The sequence below is a fragment of the Cervus canadensis genome, chromosome 13, assembly GCF_019320065.1.
Source record: "Cervus canadensis isolate Bull #8, Minnesota chromosome 13, ASM1932006v1, whole genome shotgun sequence".
Classification (NCBI taxonomy): domain Eukaryota; kingdom Metazoa; phylum Chordata; class Mammalia; order Artiodactyla; family Cervidae; genus Cervus; species Cervus canadensis.
Genome location: NC_057398.1, coordinates 24,298,361 through 24,322,912, shown reverse-complemented (window position 1 = coordinate 24,322,912; position 24,552 = coordinate 24,298,361). Strand labels below are relative to the sequence as shown.

General features: G+C 36.6%; 1 protein-coding gene and 2 pseudogenes across 8 annotated transcripts in view; 2 read left to right on the top strand and 1 right to left on the bottom strand.

Annotated features, from left to right (window-relative positions):
* RABGAP1L (RAB GTPase activating protein 1 like) overlaps positions 1-24,552 on the top strand; it is a 669,536-nt gene that overhangs the window by 36,689 nt on the left and 608,295 nt on the right. The gene's annotated exons all lie outside the window — the stretch shown is intronic.
* On the bottom strand, positions 21-969 carry LOC122451791 (annotated as a pseudogene). Its single transcript, XR_006272509.1, has one exon. The product of XR_006272509.1 is annotated as a proteasome subunit alpha type-3-like (transcript).
* On the top strand, positions 13,405-13,476 carry LOC122452627 (annotated as a pseudogene).

Below are 24,552 nucleotides of genomic sequence, written 5' to 3'. Positions count from 1 at the left end.
ACAGCTGTTCCACCAGGGGATTTTTTTTTTTTTTCGTTATAAGACAAAAATTTAATGAAAATTGGTATGTAATAATCCAAAGGGCTAAATAGTTACATGGGACTGTATTAGAAATTTAATATACAAGTAAATGTTACATGTTATCATCATCTGATTCATCTTCTTCCTTCAAAGATTCCTTGGCATATTTCTCTGCCTCTTCCCTTATATCTTTAGGAACTATTTCATGTCTTCCATTAGTTATTTCACCAACCCAGCTGAGCTCTAGTTCAAAAGCTTTATCCTTAACTTCATCGTGGACTATATAAATTATTTTTGCAACTTCTTTAACAACATCACGGCAGGTCATTTCTTTCATCTGAAGCTTTTCAATTTCTGTCTTTGCAGCCTGCCTGGCTTTGCCAATGGCACAGCCCCAATAACCATATGAAACACCCGATGGGTCAATCATGTAGAGTTGTGCACCGTCATTCACACTGTAAGACCCTAACATGAAACTGCAGCCAAAAGGTCTAACAGCACTGTAGAGTGTATATGCGTGTACATACATGGCCACTCTGTCTGCAAGATGTTTTAGTGGAATGTTATATCCAAAGTTAGATCTAAAGTTGGAAGCCTCTTCTCTTGCAATGTCTGCTAAAGAACGAGCATCTGCCAACAAACCTGCTACTGCCATTCCAACGTGTCGATCAACATTAAAAAGTCGTTTGTTGGAACCTTCTTCATAAAGTTTAGACAGGACTAATTTTTCTACCCCAAAGACAACGCCGTCTTTACATCTGATTCCAGTAGCTGTACTACTATTTTCCACAGCCTTCATAGCATATTCAACTTGAAAAACTCTTTTCCATCCGGAGAGAATGTAGAAGCTGACAGATCATACCCGGTGCCGATTGAGCTCATCCTGCTAAAATCACTGGGACGCTTACGGCTTCAGGCCTAAAGCGATCCCCCAACACCACAGCAAAAGACTAGTCCACCAGGGGATTTTTAATTGTTACTGATTAGAAACCAGAAAGTGACTAGATAGGCACCAGAAGTTAGTATTTAGTCTGTGGGAAAATGCCTTTAACTGCAGTTCGATGAGGGTGTAATGTTCATAGAAGCCACCTTGGTCTCCTGCGATGCTCTTGGATGTCCTCTCTGCCGAGGCAGCCTTGCTCCCTGCCCACTCCTTACTGTTAGGGCATGCATGAACTTTGTACGTGTGTGAGTTCGTCTCTGTGTGACATGGAGTTTGGAATACTGTTGTACTTTTGTGAAGCAAGGAGGAGCCTGAGAATTTTTTTCTCCCAAAGTGCAATATGTGATTACTAGGTAGCTATATCTAAAACATAATAGATTAGGATTTACTTCAGATGTAGTGTTTTGAGTTTAATTTCTGGATATGTCAAATGTGAGTTTTATTTCTGTGTTTCTCCAGCTGTTTATTTTCCTCATTCTCTTGAAAGAACACACTGAAATATGTTCTTCGCTTACAGAAGTTTAATGTATTTTGATGTATTTTGACAAGACTATGACAAGTTGTAAAAGACCCTATCCTTCCATTTTTTAAGCTTTCATCTTCTGGTTTGTCATATCAGGTGTTACTGAATTTGTATGCTTAGTACTCTTATAAAAAAGCTGGTGATATTTAGCATATCAGGTACAAGTTACTTAAACAACACATATAAATAAAAAATAAAGTCAGGGACAGGCCCTGAGGGGTCCTGAGATGGGCTTTGACTAGTGGGAGGAAAGTTATTCGCTGTTATTTGGGGGAAAAAAAGGAAGTGAAGTTCAGATGTCAAGTTAACTACTCTGGTTTCTTTGTTGATTTTTCTTGGAAACAGCTTCCCATTTGTAGAAATTGGTTTAGAGGTGGTAATTTTGATATCAGATATATGAGTTTTTATCTGAATTCCTTTGTTCAGAAGCAGGAGAGAATCCCTGCCTCGTTTTTTTACCTTTAGGGAAAAAGTATTAACAAATAATGTTTAGCTGTGTGTTAAAAAGATAAGCTGGAGAATTTAAGAGGAGGGGGGACCTTTGACTTCTCACTTTGAGTATTGGCTTGCAATTATTAGATTCCCAAATGTAAACTTTGGGAATCAAGAGGGGATTGCCTGAATAAAGTAGCATTACTGTGTTTATGACTATGTATTCACTGTCTGGGCCTATTCATACCCTTGTAGGAATAGTCAATTTTTATTTTGTGTTTATAACCTATGATATATTTTTTTATGGTAGAAATACTTGTTCATTTCTCTGTTATCTCATCTGTGACTGAATTAAGTAGATGAAAAGAAAACACCTTTGGTTAAACTGAACTCAAATCTCCTAACAATGTAGTAAAATAAAAATGCTGTGGGGCAAGCAGAGTTTATCTTCCCAACTTAACTAATAAGTAAGTGAGACTGTCATGTTGGAGGATCTGTGCCCACTTCTAACTTATTAATTGATAGAATTAGGGTGAACACTGTGTTTATTTGTACTTGCTCCATGCTTTTAGATGGAGTGTTTTTTTATATATGGAGTGTTGATGGTGATTTAAAATGTAACAGTAGTCAGACTTTGGGAACCAATTAGATCACTATACTCACTTCTTTAAAGTGTTTTATAACTTCCTGGTGGAATTGGTTTTGGTATTGAAATTTAGCTCAGTATAACTAACTGGAACTTTCTTTTATATCTTTGGTTTCATCTTATGTTTGTAAAAATTATATAGAGTTGAAAATTGTTATCCTAATGATTGAAGTTGTGAAAGCCTTATTTGAATTCAGGTAAGACTGGTTTTTGTTTTGTTTAAGTTTACAGAGAAGCTGCATGCTTTGTGACTTGCAGCTGAAAGAGCCAGTATTAAGTGGAGCTGTTTAAATTTCTCTCTCAGCAGTCCTCAACCTTTTGGGCACCAGGGTCCGGTTTTGTGGAAGTTAATTTTTCCAAGGATTGGGTGTGTGCGGGATCGTTTCAGGATGATATGAGTGCATTACATTTATTGTGCACTTTATTTCTATTATTATTACCTCCACCTCAGATCATCAGGCATTAGAACCCAGAGTTTGGGGACCCCTGCTGTAGATGAATGCTTCCACTTGTGAACCTGTTACACGGAGCTTAGTGCTATCCATCTAATTCTTATGTTTCAAAATAGTCTCATTTTGATTTTGTGTCAAGTTCAATACGTGGGTTGGATAAATGGTTTGCTCCAAGAGTCTAAATAGTATTTTTGGAGAGTAGGGAGAATTATTTGGAAGTGCTGAGATTTTTTTTTTTTTTTAATTTTAAAGAGCTCAAATAATCCCCAAAGCATATGTGGCGGTGGAGAAGCTGCAAGGATCTTCTGTGTTGTTGCAGGTATCAGGGCCTAATAGAGCCCACAGGTTTGATTCATCCTCCAGCTTAGAGTGCCAAGTATATAGTGGACTTCCAATAAATGCTTGAATTAGTGAATCTATGTCATGCACATTAAAAATAATTCTTTGTTACCTTTAGGCAAGTATTTAATGATTTTTCTTCCACTTTGGGGGGGGGATCATTTTCAGAAATTGTGACATATTGTGTTTGTTCCATTTTTTTTCAAATTTGGAAAGACATGACCATTTTCAGAAATTTTAAATTTTTATCTGGTTTCCATGTTCTTGTACTTTTTTTGTTGTTAACCAATTAATCATTTAAGTGTTTCTTCTTTTTTTTTTTTTTTTAGTTCTACCACTTTATTGCTACCAGCCCATCTCCCTCCACCCTCATGCACACATGCTCAGTCATGTAACCCCATGGACTGCAGCCCGCCAGGCTCCTCTGTCCATGGACTTTTACAAGCAAGAGTACTGGAGTGGGTTGCCATTTCTTTCTCTAACATTTAAGTGTTTCTTAAATCATTCAGATGTGGAATGACTAGTTTCTTATTTCCAAGATTTTTCCTACTCCCGAATATAAGATTGCTCTGCCCTTCCCCCTCTTTCTTCATCTAGATACATCTCTGGTAATAAATTCCCTAGATTTTAAGGCATGAAATAATTTGAGAGTGGTACTTTGGAGGAGAATTGAGTTTCCATCTCATTTTCATTGCTTACTGGTTGTGTTGTTCCTGGATGAGTTACTTAATTCCTTTTTAATCCCAGTTAACTAATTAATTAACTCCTGGCAAAGCAACTGAAAAATACTCAAGTAGTAAGTGCTAATAATCAATCCAGCTGAACTATTTTAAAATACTAAAAGATGATGTTGTTACAATTCTGCACTCAGTATGCCAGCAAATTTGGAAAACCCAGCAGTGACCGCAGAACAGGAAAATGTCAGTTTTCATTCCAATTCCAAAGAAGGGTAGTGCAAAAGAATGTTCAGACTACCACACAATTGTACTCATTTCATGTGCTAGCAAGGTCATACTCAAAATCCTTTAAGCTAGGCTTCAACAGTACGTGAACTGAGAACTTCCAGATGTTCAAGCTGGATTTAGAAAAGGCAGGGGAACCAGAGATCCAGTTGCCAACATCTCTTGGATCATAGAAAAAGCAAGAAAATTCCAGAAAAATATCTACTTCTGCTTCATTGACTATGCTGAAGCCTTTGACTGGGTGGATCACAACAAACTATGGAAAATTTTTGAAAAGATGGGAATATCAGACCCCTTACCTGTCTCCTGAGGAACCTGTATGCAGGCCAAGAGGCAACAGTTAGAACTGGACATGAAACAACGGACTGGTTCCAAATTGGGAAAGGAGTATGTCAAGGCTGTAGATTGTCACCCTGTTATTTAGCTTATATGCAAAGTACAGCATGCAAAATGCCAGGCTGAATGAAGCACAAACTGGAATCAAGATTACTGGGAGAAATATCAATAACCTCAGATGTGCAGATGACACCATTCTTAAAGCAGAAAGCGAAGAAGAACTAAAGAGCCTCTTGATGAAAGTGAAAGAGGAGGGTGAAAAAGCTGGTTTAAAACTCGGCATTAAAAAAACCAAGATCGTGGCATCCGATCCCATCACTTCATGGCAAATAGATGTGGAAACAGTGACAGACTTTGTTTTTTTGGGCTCCAAAATCACTGTGGATGGTGACTGCAGCCATGAAATTAAAAGATGCTTGCTCTTTGGAAGAAGAGCTATGACAAACCTAGCCATTTTTTAAAAAGCTGAGATATCACTTTGCCAAGAAAGGTCCGTATAATCAAAGCTATGGTTTTTCCAGTAGTCATGTACAATGTGAGAGTTGGACCATAAAGAGAGCTGAGTGCCGAAGAATTGATGCTTTTGAACTGAGGTGTTGGAGAAGACTCTTGAGAATCCTTGGACTGCAAGGAGATCAAAGCAGTCAATCCTAAAGGAAATCAGTCCTGAGTATTTGTTGGAAGGACTGATGCTGAAACTCCAGTACTTTGGCGATCTGATGTGAACAAATACTCATTGGAAAAAACCCTGATGCTGGGAAAGATTGAAGGAAGGAGGAGAAAGGGACGGCAGAGGATGAGATGGTGGATGGCGTCACCGACTCAATAAACATGAGTTTGAGCAAACTCTGGGAGATAGTGAAGGACAGGGAAGCCTAGCGTGCTGTAGTTCATGGGGTCACAAAGAGTTGGACAGAACCGAGCGACAGAATGACAAAAATGCTACAAATAACTATCTGTTTCTAACTATTATGTTAATTAAAGGAAAAGTAGAGTTAATCATGAAGGTTTAGAATGTGTTCATAGTTGAGGATGAGGGGAGATTGCACAATTGATAAAATTGTGGCAACATAGTAAAGATATCATTAATGTATTGAAGACTTTCTAAATTTGTCTTCTAGATTTAAGTTACTTTTTCCGTTAAACATGCCATCTTAAAATTCATTGAAATGGTGAAGTAAAAGACTGTTTTAGTTGAGGAATAATAGTTGCTGAACTTTTAGAAATCTAGAGTTTGTTTAGTTGTTCTTGGAGGTTCTTGTGAGAAAGGAAAAAGAAAAGTATGTAACACAGTGCCTCCTAAGTAATGAGCTTAATGATTGGCAGCAAATGTGTGTGTGTGTGTGTAGTGGTTAAGGATGTGGTCTCTCTGTTCGAACTGTCGTACTAGTTTTGTGACCTGGAGTGTCATTTAGCATCCTGTTGTTTCTTCATTTATAAAAATAGATTAATGTTAGTTCTATCTCATGTTTTTGGGGTTGCATGAAATGGAGTGTAAAGTGCATAGGACAAAATAAGCACTCAGTAAATGTTAGATGTTATTACTGTATATATATTTTTTGAGAGGCCTCATTTCATCGTGGAAAAAGAATCTTTGGGGTCTGGTTAAGTTGGTTTTGAGTTTTGCCTCAACTGTATACTAACTCTGTGTCCTTGGGCAAATTACTTAATAACTATTCTTTTCCTGTTTTCATATCTATAAAGCGAGACTAATAGGTACCTTGTAGAGTTTTTGGAAGTATTATAAATACACAGATACTCAGTGAATGGTAATTATCATAGGCATGATGCCTATAATTCAGGTCAGTAGTATTTTCTTGGGTTGGCAATGTGAGCCAGCTGGATAGATTTTTCCCTGATACTGATGGCTTTCTGAGTTGAGTACTTAGTCTATAATGAAGTCAATTACGCCTTTTCTATAACAATACAATTTTATATTAACAGTTTAGTATTTATTTATTTATAATATTTTGGAATGAAATACAAATTGTGTATATTAGATTTTACTTGTGGGAATTTCTGTTACTTGTTTTTGTAGAACAGAGGTAAAAGCAACACCACTTTGGGCTCAGGATAAAGAAATGCTATTCTGACTTCCCCTAGACGCCTTTTGCCCTGTGTGTCCTGCAAGAGAGAAATCCTGCTTATGTGGGGTTGTTTCTGGGCTTTGGAGGCTTTAGAGAAGTGACAGTTACCTGTTTGGAGTGGACAACCTAGAACTTGTCTTGCTCAGAACACAGAATTCCTAATCAGAAGTGGCAGGTATCTTTTCTTTATTGTCACATTTTTTGTTGTATGAACAGAACTGTAGCTGTCAGTGGGATCAGGCAGCCCAGCTCCCAGCTTAGGTCTGCAAAGGTATGAACATTTTTCCCACAAGAGAGGATCCAGCTATTAATTTACTGAAAGTCAGTGACTAATGTGGAAAAAACAAACAAACAGTGATCAACTACTCTAAACTGAAACTGTAGCAGACTCTCACAAGGTTCTCACGCATTGAGACTGTTTATGGAGAATATTAACAAAGGATTTTACATGTCCGTTCAGATATTCAAATCTTGTGGCTTCTTAGGGAGACTAAATATATACTTATGCCCTTTCCCCCCATTTTTGAGAAGATAAATCTTGGAGCATATAGAAATCTACGGCTTAATAGTAGATTCTTGCAAAACACAAAATTTCTGATGAATAACAGTCATCTATGTATGTTTTCCTTATTTTGGGAGGTTTTGCATATAGATGTCAATTTGACACTAAATTTTTGTTTTTGAGATGTAATTTACCATTTTAAAGTGTACAGTTAGGTGGTTTTTAGTATATTCACAAGATTGTGCACCATTATCTGTTTCCGTGTAGAGTAAACATTTTAAAGAAAGACATCTTTTCCCATAGTTTGATGAATTTACTTACGATTTTCTTTTCCACCTTAAGAAAAACTTGTTTTGTCTTTCAGTTTATCTCTGTTAAGTTCTTTGTGTTTTGTTTCAGTTCAGAGTGGTTGATCATCTGGTTTTTTCACATAGTTACTGTTGTTGTTCAGTTGCTAAGTCATGTCCGACCCCTTGAGGCCCCGTGGAGTGTAGTACGCCAAGCTCTCCTGTCCTCCATTATCTCCCACAGCTTGCTCAAATTCATGTCCATTGAGGCGATGATGCTATTTAACCATTTCACCCTCTGCTGTCTCCTTCTCTTATTGCCTTCAGTCTTTCCCCGCATTAGAGTCTTTTCTAATGAGTTGGCTCTTTGCATCAGATGGCCAAATATTGGAGCTTCAGCTTCAGCAACAATCCTTCCAATGAATATTCAGGGTTGATTTCCTTTAGAATTGACTGGTTTGATCTCCTTGCTGTCCAGGAGCCTCTCAAGTCTTCTCCAGCACCAGAAATTCAAAAGCATCAATTCTTCAGTGTTCGGTCTTCTTTTTGTTCCAACTCTCACATCCATACATGACTACTGGAAAAACCATAGCTTTGACTAGATGGACCTTTGTCAGTAAAGTGGTGTCTTTGGTTTTTAATATGCTGTCTAGGTTTGTCATAATTTCTATCCAGGGAGCAAGTGTCTTTTAATTTCATGGCTGCAGTCACTGTCCGCAGTGATTTTGAAGAAAAGAAAATCTGTCCTGCTTCCACTTTTCCCTCTTCTATTTGCCATGAAGTGATGGGACTGGATGCCATGATCTTTTTTTTTTTAGATGTTGAGTTTTAAGCCAGCTTTTTCACTTTGCTTTTTCACCCTCATTGAGAGGTTCTTTAATTCCTTTTCAGTTTCTGCTGTTAGAGTGGTATCATCTGCATGTCTGAAGTTGTTGATATTTTTCCTGGCAGTCTTGAATCCAGCCTGTGATTCATCCAGCCTGGCATTTTACATGATGTACTCTACATATAAATTAAATAAGCAGATTGACAATATATAGCCTTGTCATACTCCTTTTACAATTTTGAAACAGTTACTTGTTCCATGTCTGGTTCTGTTACTTCTTGACCTGCATACAGATTTCTCAGGAGACAGGTAAATTGGTCTGGTATTCCCGTTTCTTTAAGAATTTTCCACAGTTTGTTGTGATGCACACAGTCAAAGATTTTAGCGTAGTCAGTGAAGCAGAAGTAAATGTTTTTCTGAAACTCCTTTGTCTTCTCTGTGATCAGTGAATGTTGGCAGTTTGATCTCTGGTTCCTCTGCCTCTTTGAGACCCAGCTTGTACATCATTATATTCTAACAGCTGAATCTTCTTGAGGGAAATTTTTTACCAGTTTCAAGAAGTCCTCAAATATTTCTTTCTGTATTACTTTCATTTTTATTCTGTTTCAGAGAAGATGAAAACAATGTCATTTTGATGACTTTGCCACAAGGCTGAATGATTTTTTTTTTTTTTTTGACCATGGAACATTTGTTTCATTACTTAATTATTCACTGCTTCCTCCTGCGTGAGTAGTTAAGTTTTAATAAAAGCATTAGTTTTCATAGACCAGCTAGAGATGATCAGTTTTCTTCCTAGAGAAGCTATACCTCTCTTTCCATCTGAACAATTTCAGTAAGATTTGTACAGGGCTTTATAATTTTCTAGCACATTTACTTCCCCTAGACAATGAACATATGCATTTAAACTTTTCGTACAAATAGAAAGAGATCAATAGGTATAGAATTTAGCTTTATCTACTTTATTTGTCTAGCCTATTATATGTCTTTTTGCCTTTTCATGCTGTTCATGGGGTTCTCAAGGCAAAAACACTGAAGTGGTTTGCCATTCCCTTCTCCAGTGGACCACATTTTGTCAGAACCCTCCACCATGACCCGTCTGTCTTGGGTGGTCCTACATGGCTTGGCTCATAGTTTTATTGAGTTCACAAGGCTGTGGTCCATGTGATCAGTTTGATTAGTTTTCTGTGATTGTGGTTTTCATTTGGTCTGCCCTCTGATGAATAAGAATAAGAGGCTTATGGAAGCTTCCTGGTGGGAGAGACTGACTGTGGGGGAAACTGGGTCTTGTTCTGATTGGGGCCATGCTCGGTAAATCTTTAATCCAATTTTTAATGTCACATGACCCTGATGCTGGGAAAGATTGAAGGCAGGAGGAGAAGGGGACGACAGAGGATGAGATGGTTGGATGGCATCACTGACTCAATGGACATGAGTTAGAGCACGCTCCGGGAGCTGGTGATGGACAGGGAAGCCTGTCGTGCAGCAGTCCATGAGCTTGCAAAGAGTCGGACACGACTGAGCAACTGAACTGAGCTGATTGGCACGTTCAGTACTCATGACAACCCAGTGATGCTGGTGTTACATCATGACTTGAGAGATACAAAAACTGAGATGCAGAAAGGTTTAGTACTTTGTTTGAGATCACATTAAGCTGAGGAACCAGAATTCAAACCCAGGCAGTCTCTGGCTTTAGAGCACAGGCACTTACCCACCATCCCAAAGCTTGTTTTGTTAAGTTTCACAAGAGCTTCTTTCTAAAATTTTGATGTAGATTATTTTGTTAAGTTTCATCAGAACTTCTTCTTAAAATTTTGATGTAATTTGATCAAACTGGTAAATCAACTTGGAGAGAATTGGAGTCTTTACACTCTGTCCTTAGTTACCTAATGGTCTATTTTCTGAATTCTACTCTCCTGGAACATTGTTTCTATTTGTTGGCTTTTTTTTTTGAGTGTTCAGTAGAGTTTACTAGTATTTATTGTAGACCTGTATATGTAAGAAGTTTATCTTGGGCATTTATTTTATTGACGCTTATGAATGGGTTCCTCCCCACCTCCTTTTTGGCATAGAGTGATTGAAGGCAGGAAGAGAAGGGGACGACAGATGAGATGGTTGGATGGCATCACCGGTTCAATGGACATGAGTTTTAGCAAACAGCAGATGGTGAAAGACAGGGAAGCCTGGTGTGCTGCAGTGCATGGGGTCACAAAGAGTCCGACACAACTGAGCGACTGAACAACAAATGAGATACAGCTGGCCTATAAGAAAGCTATTGAATTAATATTTTTTATGCCTAACAGTCTTGCTTAATAATGCAAGCAATACTGATTATCTGGTATCTTCACAGAGAATATATGTCCGAAAATATTTAAAAATTAAATGTCTAATAGGAGCATGATTGATTTATGTGTGTGTGTGGGGGGGGGTTGGTGGTGAATATATTCTATTTATACTTAGCTAAGAAAGTATGAAATACCTAGATAACAGGCTTAGGAAAATCCTGTTGCTAGTTGGAATTCTTTCCAGAGACTCAGGGTCCCTGGGTTGGGATGGAGGCCCACTCACTTTCTTAACACCTGACTGGCCAGGGGGTCTTTGGAGGGGACCACACACCTGTCCGTAGTGGTGTGTGTTGGGGGTGGTGTACTCGATGAGCACTGCTGCAGAGGGGACCCGACCTTCTTCCTCTGGGGCAGATCTTGTCACCAGAGAAGAACAGGAAATAATCTTTGCCTTGTGGATATAAATTACTGCATTTAGCATAAGAAAGGTAGGCTAATAGTGTCAAAATTGTGAAATGTGTGAAAATAGAGAAATATCAAAATAACAACAGTGAGCACTGTTTTGTATACTTAGTGTCCTAAGAGCTGTTATTTTTTTGGAAATCTTTTACTAGTTTTAATAATTTTTCAGTTGACACTTGCAGATTGTGGCCGTTTATGCAATATTACTGTAAAGGTGTTGTGGAACAAAACCAGCAAGATTTTGATATGTAGTATTCTCATTTTTACATTTTAAACAATCTGTGATGGTAGCTCTGATGTGTTTGTTGGTCCAAGTGCTTAGTGATTTTTAATTTTGTTAATTTAGTACATATTTGGTGTTTACCATGTGTTAGACAGTCTTAGGTACTTGATGTTTTTATATATGTTCTTATGTAGGTGGTAGCTAGCAGTCTGGTATTCCTAGAATGTGAAACACATATAGCACATCTTACTCTTTGGAAAATTAGCAGAGTAAGCTGTCATGAATAACTATTTCTATTCCTGATGGGAAAGTTTTATACCTTTTTGTACTTAATCCATTAGATCTTTATTTCCAGTTACTTGAATGTGAATTAAAAGCTGATAAACATTTATCTGTACATGAGCACGATGGGTAGCTCTCATCTTGATATTAGGCAAATATTTTACTAGAGTAGATTTAATCAGCTGAGGAGATTGTTGAAACTGCTGCCAGTGTTATAAGGTAGGTTTTGAAGAATGCAAATTTTATTATATCTAGTTTATATTATGTTAATAGTTCTAAGATTAACATTTTTTTGTTTACTTGCTCTTTCTGGGATTGAGATAGTATTTTTGTTTCCTGCTATATTTGTTTTGTAGTCAAGTTGGTCCTTATATGTCTTTTTCTTTTTTTTTGACCATGCCTTGCGGCATGCAGAATCTTAGTTCCCTGACCAGGGATTGAACCTGCGCTTAGTGCAGTGGGATTGTGGAGTCTGAATCACTGAACCGATACTTCTATTTCTAGTAATTATGCTGCAGTATTATTTGGTACATAAAATTTCAACCATGTTCTCTTGTCCTTGATAATTATAGTTTGCATTTATATAAATGACCTTTTTGGAATATAGTGCACTGCCTTTTATCTGGGAAAAATATGAAGACTTTTCATTGTGTTCCTATTCTGTCCAAATCATCCATACACATCCGAAGTCACTGTGACCATCACTTTGAATCTCATTTTTCTTTTGAAGGCGGGCCTAACTTTAGCCATTAATTTTTGTTTTAGTCTGCTTGTCATTATGGTAGTTTATAGAAACTATTGTTTAGTTTTGACATATACTTTAGTCTTTCATCATTTATTTTATGTATTATTTTGGTGCCACTAATGTGTTAGATGCAAAAGGAGATATAGGCTGTTGTTTTTGTGTTTTTGTTTTTTTAAAACGTACTTTCCATGTTATTCTTACTTTGCCTTTTTTCTGACAATTTCCAAACATACGCAAAATTAGGGCAAATGATGTAAGTGTTCCTATGACCTTTTACCAATTTAGCGATGTTAAAATGATCACACTCTAGTTTCCTCTGTGCTTACCCCAGATTATATGAAATAAATCTCAGTTATCATATCATTTAATTAGTAAATATTTCTCTATGCATTGCTAAAGACTCCCTCAGGATGATTCCACCATATTCACACTCTCAAAAATATCAACAGTAGCTTTTTAATATGACTGACTCTCTAGTAAGTGTTGTCATTTTTGTTGCATAAATGGGAAATTCAGTGAGGAGGTCTCTAACATTTTAATTTACTCTGTCTTCTGGTTATTTCATTAAATCCTGAACCCTTGGAAGTACTATATAATGTCAAGAATGTGTGCTGGTTAGTTACCCAATGAAAGAGATCAGCAGTGCTCTTAAAATGTCCCTTTAGAGATGAAGTCCTGATCAGGCTGGAAGGCATTACAGGGCTCTCTGGGTTTTAGGAACTTTGTGTTTATTCATCTTGGACATTCATTTATTCAGCAAATATTTAGCTGTCTGCTACAAGCCAGACATTCTTCTAGGTGCTTGGGTTACATCAGTGAATAAAAGAAAGATCCTTACCTTTGAAGATGCTATAAATACATTCTAGTGTAGCAGTAAATATAATACTAAAGTGAAATTGATTGTATGTAAGAAAATAAGTATTCTGGGAAAAGAGTAAGTAGAGTAGGATAAAGGGGTATTGGAAGTTAGTGATGGGGAAATAGGTGGAGGACTGTTATTAAAGTTATGAATAGGGCTTCCGTGGTAGCTCAGCTGGTAAAGAATCCACCTGCAGTGCTTGCTTCGGCAGCACATATACTAAAATTGGAACGATACATAGAAGATTAGCATGGCCCCTGCGCAAGGGTCCATTAGAAAGGCCATTAGCATGGCCTCATGCAAATTTGTGAAGCATTCCATATTTTTAGAGATTAAAAACTTACTTATAAAACAGCAACAAGTTTATATTGTATCAGATAAAGAATTATAGCCATTATTGTATAATAACATTTGGTGGAGTATAATCTGTAAAATACTGAATCACTGTGCTCTACACCTGAAACTAGTGTAATATTGTAAATCTACTGCAATTAAAAATAAAAAAATTTAAAAATCAAAAAGTAAAAAAGTAAACAGGTGAATTTTCCACAGAGAATTGTTAAGATTGTATTTTCTGGATGGTACAAACCACCAGACATTTACTAAAGGGAGTTTCTATGAAAAAAAAAAAAAAGAATCCACCTGCAATGCAGGAGACCCCGGTTCAACTCCTGGGTTGGTAAGATCCCCTGGAGAAGGGCATGGCAACCCACTCCAGTCTTCTTGCCTGGAGAATCCCCATGGACAAAGGAGCCTGATGGGCTGCAGTCCGTGGGGTCACAGAGTCAGACAGGACTGAGCGACAGAGCACAGCGCAGCACGTGAACAGGGGACTAAAAGTGTCAGTCAGGCAGACATCTGGGGGAAGAGTGTTCTGTTTTGAAACAATCAGAGTATGTGTGTCAGGAGTTTGAGAGAAAGTCAGCTCAGTCGCTCAGTCAGGAGAAAGTAAGGAGCTCATTTAGGTGGAGTTGAGGCAACCAGGCAGAGAATTGTAGGGAGTAAGTCACAAAGGTAAAGTAAGATGAGGTGAGGAAAGTAATGAGGAGGTGTAAGTTTGTATACAGGCATGTAATGGCATTGAAACTTATTTGGCTTGTATATGAGTGAAATGGAGGAGTGATTGGAGGGTTCAGAGGACAGGTAAAAACTACATTAAAGGTATCATTCTGGTTGCTTTTGAAAATAGACCGTAGAGGAGCAAGTAAAGAAACAGGGAAATTAGTTAGGAGGCTTTTAGAATAATCTAGGTAATAGATGATGGTACAACTGGATAGTGGCAGGGGAAGTAATGAGAAATGGATGATTTCTGGATGTGATTTAAAGGGAGAACCAAGGGAATTTGCTGACAGTATAGCTGTAAAGTCAGAGGGAGGGAGTGAGGGAGAAAGAGGTTGATTGGTCAAGGAGAGAAAAAGAAAGGAGTAACATGACTCTAATATTGGCTGGAGTAACTAGAAGGATGGAGTTGCCATCAGTCAAGATGAGAAAGTCTATAGGAGAGTAGTGTGGGATGACTTGGTAAGGTTGGTGGGGGAAAGTTCGGAAGTATGATTTTTGAATGTGTTGAGTTTGGAATGTCTCTTAGATATTTGGTATGCCTGTCAAAATACATGTTCAGCATTAGCAACAACAGCAAAAAGTTCTTAAAAAATTAACTGGATTCTGTGTGAATGGCATTGAAGACCATGAGGCTGTAACACTCCATTCTTTACCCACAGTATGGCAGCAAGTCTGTTGTGGCTTGTAACCCAGGATTCAAAGGCATGACAAATACCAAGATGGACATGTGGATTTAGGGCGGTGAGAAGCCATCAAATATTGGGTTTCTGGTGGTTTGTATTTTGTCGCATTTTTCCTGTTTAAAATATCAGAAAACATTTGAAAAATATCCTTCATGTAGGATATTCAGTAGAAATGGTTATGAAGCCATTGAATAATTTACTCTTCTAATGATATAAAGTATCATTGGGTTTTGTTTGCCTTGTGAGAGTGAAAACTTGTAAAGTAGAAACTAGTACTAGAACAATTTTTATTTTGACTTCTTTTTCCATTGAACAGTGAAAACTGTTTTTAGTTAATAGTTTCAACTCAGTAAGACCCTCTTCCCCTTTGCTTTTGTAGATACATGACATTATATAATTTCATAGAAACTGTTTTCTTATGAAATTTAATATTTAGAAAATATTAACTTCTTCAGATTATTCTTGGTTTTTTGTTTTTGTGCAATAGAATTTGGATGTCCTTTTTTTAGTATTTCAAAACTTTTTTTTCACATTTCTTAACTTTCCCCATAAGCATCCTGCTGAGTCATTTTACTGAAAAAATTAGGAAGTAGTATTATATATTATTCCTTTGTTAGAAAGTCTAAAATCAAGGAAAAATGGCTTTTCTTGAAACCTAGTTAATCTGAGGGATTTTCATGAATTTTAGCTCTTTTATGTGGATCAGTAATTCTGTAGAACTAGGCAGGCACAAATACATACACACATACAAACATACATTCACACTATATGCCAAGAAGCTTTTGTGCACTGTATATTTAAATTTCTTCTCATGAGCAGGAAGGTGTTAAGTCAGTCATCTTAGAAATACTAACGTTCTAGTATACCCCGGAGGACCTGTGCTTCCCAGACAGAAGTCAGGTCTTTGCTTATAGGCTCTAATAGGGACAAAAAAAAAATCTTTTGACTTAATTTCCTGATTTGTGTTGATGCTTGGGCAATGTCTTCTTGGACAATTACTGAGTCTTCCCTGACTGCTGAGCTTGTACGGATCAAATAGTTGAAGAGAGCAACAGGGAAACCCTTATTCTTCTTAGCTTCAGAAACCATGTCTGGTTGTCCAGTTCATGAAGCTTTGGTTGCTGCTTTGAATCTCTCCATGCTAGAAGTAATAAATTGGTAATGACCACATCTTGTGTTAACTTAGTGCCAGTTATATAGGAAATACACAGTAAATTTTAGTTCACTACTTTCCTCTCTCAATTCTGCTTATTGTTACCAAATTCTGCTTAGTTATGCCAAACTGGGGGATTTGGCATACTTTCTAGGGTATATTATGTGAAGGCAGAAGAGATAATTAGATGAAAATGTTTGCAATAGTCAAACAGAGCAGGGCCCTATGTGCCTTGTCCCCCCATGCTCTCTGCTTGCCTTTTGTCCTTAGCCAGAGAATGAGTTTAGCCAAAGAGTAAGTTTAAGCAAAGAAGTGAGAACATGCAGAAAAAAAGGAAAGCAAACAAAGGAGACCAAATAATAATAATCACTAAGCATAGTTAAGGACCTTTAGTTTCTTCTCTAGTTCCTTTAGTTCTCTTCTCTTTAGTCTCCTTAGGGCTATAGATAATAGCCTGAGCCATATCCTAGGAGCTGTCTTGTAGATACTGAAACCCCCACCAGGTGGAAGAAGTTAACTACGTGATGACCAGACTGCAGCCATGACATAAACTGCCGCAATTTCGAGAACTGGCTTCAAGAAATGGAAACAAACCAACACTGGAACTGAAGATTATCCGTACTTAAAACAATCAAGATGATGCTGGTCAGTCCACTGAAGACCAATTTCAAGACGCGTGTCAGAACTGACTGTGCTGTTTCTGGATGTAGCCCCCTCCCTCAGCCTATAAAAGCTCTAACCTACTGATTGTCAGTGAAGGGGGGAGTCAGTCTTTGGACAGAGTCCCCCGCCCCCTTCTCATTTGCTGCCATCCAAGATAAAGCAGACTTTTCTTTCCTCCAGCCTCACCTCTTCATTGACTTTTGTGTGACGAGCAGCTGGACCCAACTTTGGGTTACAGTAGTGAAATAGTTTCCAACTCTTGGAAAGATAGTTTGCTAGTAAATAGATTTCTTAACAGAGGATTTCTAAATTCTACTTCTGACTCTGTAACTTTTTAGAGAAGTTACTTAATTTCTCTGTGCCTCAACCTTTTCATCTGTATTCTGTTTCGTCTTCATCTACAGATATATTTGGAAAATAAATGATGTGTACATTTTTTAGAGCGAGGTCAGTTAGTCAAACCTCTTATTTTTCAGATAAACCATCATGTTCACAGAAATGAGATAGATGCCTTTCCCATGAACACAGTGGGCCAGAAGGAACTCAAGGTTGTTGACTGTTTTGTACTTTTGTGCAGCAGCATAGAACATACGAAGTATTAGATGGTTTTATTAGACCAGCGGAGGAAGAGGACTATAGTTAGGTGGACTCCCTAGTGTAGTCTGTCATGTGATGAATTTTTTCCTCTTGACCATATGCCTGTACCTTCTGGGCATAAAGCTGGCTATTGGTCTTAAGCCAAGTTTCTGGAATACTGACCGAATTGCTTAGCTGACAATCCTTGTTTTTCCAGGCAAAAAGTGACTGTATAGTGCATATAACTTCATCAACTTTATTCTTGAATAGATTGCATATATAGTTGTGGTGGAAAAACCAAGAGGAAAATCTAGAGTTAAAGTCAGTCTTCATTAGAATTTTTTATTGTATTTGTTTTCAGGATATTTTTCATTTGTATTATTGCCTAGGAGATATTGCTGAGTAGGCTTTTCTAAACTGCAGTATAATGCATGGGTCAAAGCTTTATGCAACTGAGTATACTTAAGATTGAATGTTAGTATTAGAAGGATAGATTATTGATGTGCATTTTAATTCAGTGGAATATAAATGAAAATTATAGAGACCACTAGATTTTTTTAGGCAATAGTTTAAGAAGTATACCAATCTCATCTTGGAAATTAACTTATTAGTTGCAAATGATAGCTTTAGCTGATTTTTATTTGAAGATAGTATAATGCTGAAGGAATTTAAATATAGTAGGTTTATGAATTAGCTATTACTCTGGTAATGCTGTGTAACAATGCTGGAGTGTTTGGCTTATGACATTTAGCTTTTAATGCATGTTCTGTAAGTCTGTGAGGGAGACTCTTCAGGCTGTAGATTGGATTCAGGTCTTTTCACGTTGCGTTTTGGGTTCACTAGTTTCCTGGTACATATTCTCCTTATGATAAATGACAGAAATTCAGGAAACCAAGTCAAAAAACTCAAGTACCTGAAAGTCTCTGTTCAGGTTTTGTTTATTGATATTCATTGACCAAAGCAAATTACATGGCTAAGCCCAAACTTACTTGGGCAGGGAAGTATTTTGCTTCACTTACTCCAATTGAGGATGTTGAAAAATCAACACGGCAAGGGGCATAAATGCACAGTTCTGTAACAGGGAGGAAGTAAAAAGTTGGTAACAGTAATCTGATCTACTTCAATCACTCCACACATCTCACCTCCCTAATATAAATTCTTAGGTTAAAATTTTTTTCCTCTATTGCAGTCTGTTTTTATGACATAGGAATATTAAATATATAGCAGTAATCGTAATGTGCCAACCATTTAAAATTCCTCTTTGTCTTATTTTGATGGCTTCCTATTTTGGTTACAGAACATTCTTCTATTGCCTTTTAAATCATGCTTTGACTATAAGTACTTGTATTATCTTTCTTTCCTGCAATTATTTCAAATAGGTGTTTTATCTACTTTTTTCCTTTCTTTCATTTCTCTCACTGTACCATTTATCTGGGAATTATTGTCAGCTTTTCAGATTCTCTTCTTCACCTATATTTCTTTTCCCACAAATATTACTATATGAAACCATATGGCCATCTTCAGCCTATTAAAATATATCTTGTACATCTTATTGCTAGCATATAATTATGTTAGTACTTTATTAGACACCATGTGACAGAATCACAATTTAAGCATGCTTATTCAAAAAGAATTTATACGAAGTGTTAAGTCTCTCAGTTGTGTCTGATTCTCTGCGACCTCATGCACTGTAGCCCACTAGGTTCCTCTGTCCATGGGATTTTCCAGGCAAGATTACTGGAGTGGGTGCCATTTCCTTCTCCATTTATAGGAAGGGATATGGGTTAACTGGTCTAGTTTGGATTCAGTGTTCACCTTTATATCTGTTTGGCCACAAGGTTGAGGTTTCTATAAAATCCATGTGATTTGAGTAGAGGGAAAGCTTGTTTTCAGAAAAAAAGATTTGGAGAGTATTGCTGGACAAATAGAAATAGGTATCCTCTACAGTAATGTGAATTAATAAGGTCCTTCTGTCCTTGAATCAGAGGCAGGGACACACATACATACACTATTGGTGTGGCCCTTGCCTGGATAACTAGAATAGCAGATGGACTGGTTAGTAAACAGAGGTCATGGTGGTTTTTTCTAGGACTAACTTAATTCTTCAAAGCACAGAGGAATTATGGTTGGTAAATGATGTTTTAAATTATTCATGTCTGTTTTCTTTCTGTAAGTTAAGAATATTTCCTGTTTCCACTGTTATAATGGATCTACTATAGTCATTCTGATTTTCATGTCTGGTTATCTCCCAGCTTACCAGTTTTGACTCACACTCATATTTTCAGTTTCCTATTTTAGTTCAAGCATCACTTGAAAATGAATAGGTACAAGCCCTCAATCTTAAAGCAAGAAGAAGTAGGCTAACAACCACATTTGGCACAGAAAGAAATTGGGCCATGTGTACCACACCACGATTTTGTAGTTCTGAATGTGTTTGGTTATTTTGGGAAGAAGATAGCTTCCAGTTAGGCTTTGCTGAATGATGTACTGTTTCTTGTACATGTGAAAATTGTAGTTTTAGGTCTCCAAGTGAGGTGTTAATATAGATATATTGCTCATTTGACAAAATTATATGGTCTGTGGGGTCACACAGAGTTGGACACAACTGATGTGACTTAGCAGCAGCAGCAGCAGCATATGGTATTAAAGTAAGAAAAGCTATTTCACTTGATAGAATTTCTGGAATTACTCTGTGCTCTGATGCTCAGTTGTGTCCAAGTCTTTGTGACCACGTTGACTGGAGCCCACCAGAGTCCTCCGTCCGTGGGACTCTCCAGGCAAGAAGACTGGCATGGGTTCCTCTTCCAGGGCATCTTCCCAGCCCAGGGATCGAACTTGTGTCTCTTCTATCTCCCACATTGGCAGGCAGGTTCTTTACCACTAGTGCCACCTGGGAAGCTCAGAATTACCATAGGTTTGGGGGAAATGCGTGTTTAAGTGGTTTAAGTCAGTCAGTTTATAGAACATATTTGGGCTTAGAGCAGAGGAGAAGAAGATGGATAGAAGAAACATTAAACTTTCTGTAGCACTGCTTGGTTTTCTTGTTCTCATATACCATTAAAATGCCCTAAAAATGAAAATAAAAATGTTTATGCCTAGACTATAGTTCCAGTGTTGGTGTTTTTTTTTTTTTTTCTTCTTCTGTGCCTGAAGAGATATAGAAATCCTTTGTCAGGTTTTGCATTATAATTTTGGGGTTATAATAGGCCAGACTTTCAACAAAATACATTTTAAAGGCAGCTTTGCTTTTGTGCATTGCTCTGTTTTACATGCTGAGTTGAAATGGATGTATTAGTCTTGAGTTCATAGAACAGTGAAGGTCCATGTTATTTAAAAGACTGAAAAATTTCCAGCTGCTATTTCTTTTGATTTGATGTGATAGCAAATAACCATATATAAAGAAAAAGTAACATTTTGCTTAGTGTTTATTCTGCTGCATAATAGTAGACTTAGTAGGTTATATTTTGAATTGACTTGTTGAAATGGAATTCTGCACTTTATGTAGAATGAGAATCTTAAGATTTAAAGTGACCTTAGAATCCATTCATTACAACTTCCTATCTGATGCATGAGTCCAGCCTGCTATATCCAAAATAATTGACTTGTTTGTTAAACAGATATTTTGAGTCCATAGTATGTATAGGTACTGTGCTGGGGATGTGTTGGTGAATAAAATAAAAATAGATACGGTCCCCTGTCCTGGTCCCCTGTCCTTGTGTCGACAGGTGAGTGCTAAATATGTTTATTCAGTGTTAACAAGTTATTTTTTGAATCTAAGTATTTAAATAGGAAAGAATCAACATCTTAGCAATACTGAGTTTTCTGATCTATGAACATTGAGTATCTTTTCATCTTTTAGATTGTCCTTAATTTCTTTCATTAGTGTTTTGTAGGTTTCTACTTATGAACAGATCCTACAGGTATTTTTATAGGTTTTTTACATAATTATTTCATTTGTTTGGTGTTACTGTAAATGGTATTGCTTTTTAAAAAATGAAAAATTCAAATTCTTTATTGTTTGTATGTAGGGAAGAGATTGACTTTTGTATATTGCTCTTGTATCCTGTGACTTTTCTGTACTCATTCAATTTGGATAGATTTTTGGGATTTTCTGCATAGATAATTCTGTAATCTGTGAATAAAGACAGTTTTATTTCTTCCTTTTTAATCTTCATAGCTTTTATTTCTTATGATGTTATGTAATTTGTGAATAAAGACAGTTTTATTTCTTAATGTTAATCAGAGGTGAGAGAGAGGGGATATCATTACATGGTTCCCAGTCTTAAAGGAAAGTGTCCAGTCTCTTCTGTCTCTCACAGTTAAGTATGGTGTTAGCTGTAGGGGTGGTGTTTTCTTTTTTTTTTTTGCAGATACTCTTTATCAAGTTGAGGCAGTTCCATCAATCGCAGGTTCACTGAGAGTTTTTATAATGAATGGATGTTGCATCAATTGACATGATAGTGATTTTACTTTTGCTTATTGATGTTTGAATACATTGATAATTTTTGAGCCAGTCTTGCATACCTAAGGTATAATTCTTTTTAAACATTGTTGAGTATGATTTTATAATATTTTACCTATAGTTTTCTTGTCTTGTACTCTGGTGTTAGTTTTTAATATTAGGTCAATTCTGGCCTCATAGAATAAGTAAGAAGGTATTTCCTCTCCTATTTTCTGTAAGAGATTATGGAGAATTGATATTGTTTCTTCCTTAAATCTTTGGAATTGCCAGTGAAGCCATCTATGTCCAGTGCTTTCTCTTTTGGAAGCTTATTAATTATTTTTGGTTAAATTTATTTAAAGATATAGAGCTGTTCAGGTTTTCTATTTTTCCTGGTGTGAAGTTTGGTACTTTTATATCTTTCAAGGAACTGGTCCATTTCATCTAAGTTACCAAATTTGTGGGCATAGAATTGTTTGTAATATTTGTTTATTATCCTGTTGATATCCAGGGGATTGGTAGTGATGACCTTCTTTCATTTTTGATATTGCTAGTTTGTGTATTCTCTTTTTCTTGTTTAGCCTGGCTAGACCTTTTATCAATTTTATCTATATTATTTATCTTTTTAAAGAACCATTTTTTTATTTTTAAATGTTTCTGTATTGCTTTTCTATTTCAATTTCATTGATTTCTGTTTATTATTTTTTATATGCTCTCCCTCTTTTTTTTTTTTTTTAGTTTACTAAGGTTTCTAAGGAAGTGTAAGTTTTTAGATGTTTTTTTAGATTTTAGATGTTTTGTCTTTCATAGATGTATGCATTCAGTGCAACAAATTTCTAAGTACTGCTTTCACTATATCCCACAACTTTTAATGTGTTATATTTTCGTTTTTCTTTAGTTAAAAGTATTTAAAATCTTTCCTTGTTTCGTCTTTGACTCATGGTTACTTAGGCGTATGTTATTTAATTTCCAAATATTTGGGAATTTCCGGGCTATCTGTTCTTGATTTCTAGTTTAATTCTATTATGACTTTGATAATATTTGTATAGTTTTAATTTTTAAAAATTTACCAAGGAGTGTTTTATGGTCCAGAATATGGTCTCCCTTGGTGAATGTTCTCTGTAATGTAAGAAATGTACATTCTTCTCTTGTTAGATTAGTATTTTATAAACATCAATTGGATCAGGCTGACTAATAGTGCTATTTAGGTCATGTATGTCTTGATTAATTTTCTGTCTGCTTGATCTGTCAGTTTCAGATAGAGGTGTTGAAATTTCCAACTATAATAGTGGATTTTTCTGTTTCTCCTTTCAAGTTCTGCCAGTTTTTACCTCAAGTTGATGCATACTCAATTCAGATTGTTATATTTTCTCAGAGAATTGACCCTCTTATTATTTTATAATACCCCTCGTTATTTCTGATAATCCTTCTAGTTCTGAAGTCGGCCTTGTCTAAAATCAATGTAGTTATTTCAGCATTTTCTTCTTTTTTGAACATTAGAAATTTCTTTATTATTACTTATTATTAAGTACCAACTAAATATGAAAAAACTTGAACCCACCCTTTCGCAACCCACTGTCCGCTCCCACACTCAAATCCCATACTTAGCTTCCAGAAGCTTGTCACAATTAACATTTAAGTGTTCCTCCCAGTTTATGGCCCCAGCAGCTCTTAGTTGCTGTCTTTCTCTTGCCCCAGATTTGAAATGGCAGTTTGTCCTGTGACCTCAGTTCTCTGATGGATCCAAGAAAACTATTGCTTTTCGGTTTGTCCAACCTTTTCTTCTTATAGGGAAGAAAGTGATAATGTTCACGCTCTTTAGCTGGTAACAGAAGTTTAATTATTTGTCTTTTTATTATTAACTTGTAAGAGTTCCTCATTTAATCTGGATAATCAACTATTGTAAATATATTCTCATCCTGTGGATTTTACTTTTTCATGGTGTCATTTTCAGTGCATTTTAAATTTCAATGTATCTAACTGTTTTTCTTTTAACTGTTGAACTCTTTTTGCTTTAGCCACTTGTGCTTTTACTGTCGTATCAGAAACCATCTTTAATCCAAGGACATGACGATTTACTCCTTTGTTTTATGCTAAGAGTTTTATAGTTTTAGTTCTTATATTTAGGTCTATAATCCATTTTGAATTGAGTTTTGTGTATGGTATGAGGTTGGCGTCCACATCATTCTTTTGCATGTTGATATCTAATTTTCCCAACACTTTTTATTGAAAAGACTATACTTTCCCTCTTTAAATCTTATTGCTTGCCGGTGGAAATATTTTAAGTATTGACTTTTCATTCTTTGCACTTTAAAATATTGACTTTCATTGTGTTTGTGTGTAAATTTGATAAGCATGTTGTCTCTATATTGAGGTTCAAAGCCGTCTTCAGTCCTGTAAGGTATTAGTTGTTGTTCAGTCACCAAGTTGTGTCTGACTCTTTGCAACCTTGTGGACTGTAGCATGCCAGGCTTCCCTGTCCTGCACCCTCTCTTGGAGTTTGCCCAAGTTCATGTCCATTGAACCAGTGACGCCATCCAACCATCTCATCCTCTGTCACCCTCTTCTTCTGCCTTCAGTCTTTTCCAGAATCAGGGTCTTTTCCAATAAATTGGCTGTTTGCATCAGGTGGCCAAAGTATTGGAGCTTCAGCTTCAGCATCAGTCCTTCCAGTGTATCTTCAGCATTGAGTTCCCTTAAGATTGACTGGTTTGATCTCCTTGCACTCCAAGGGACTCTCAAGAGTCACCACAGTTTGAAAGTAT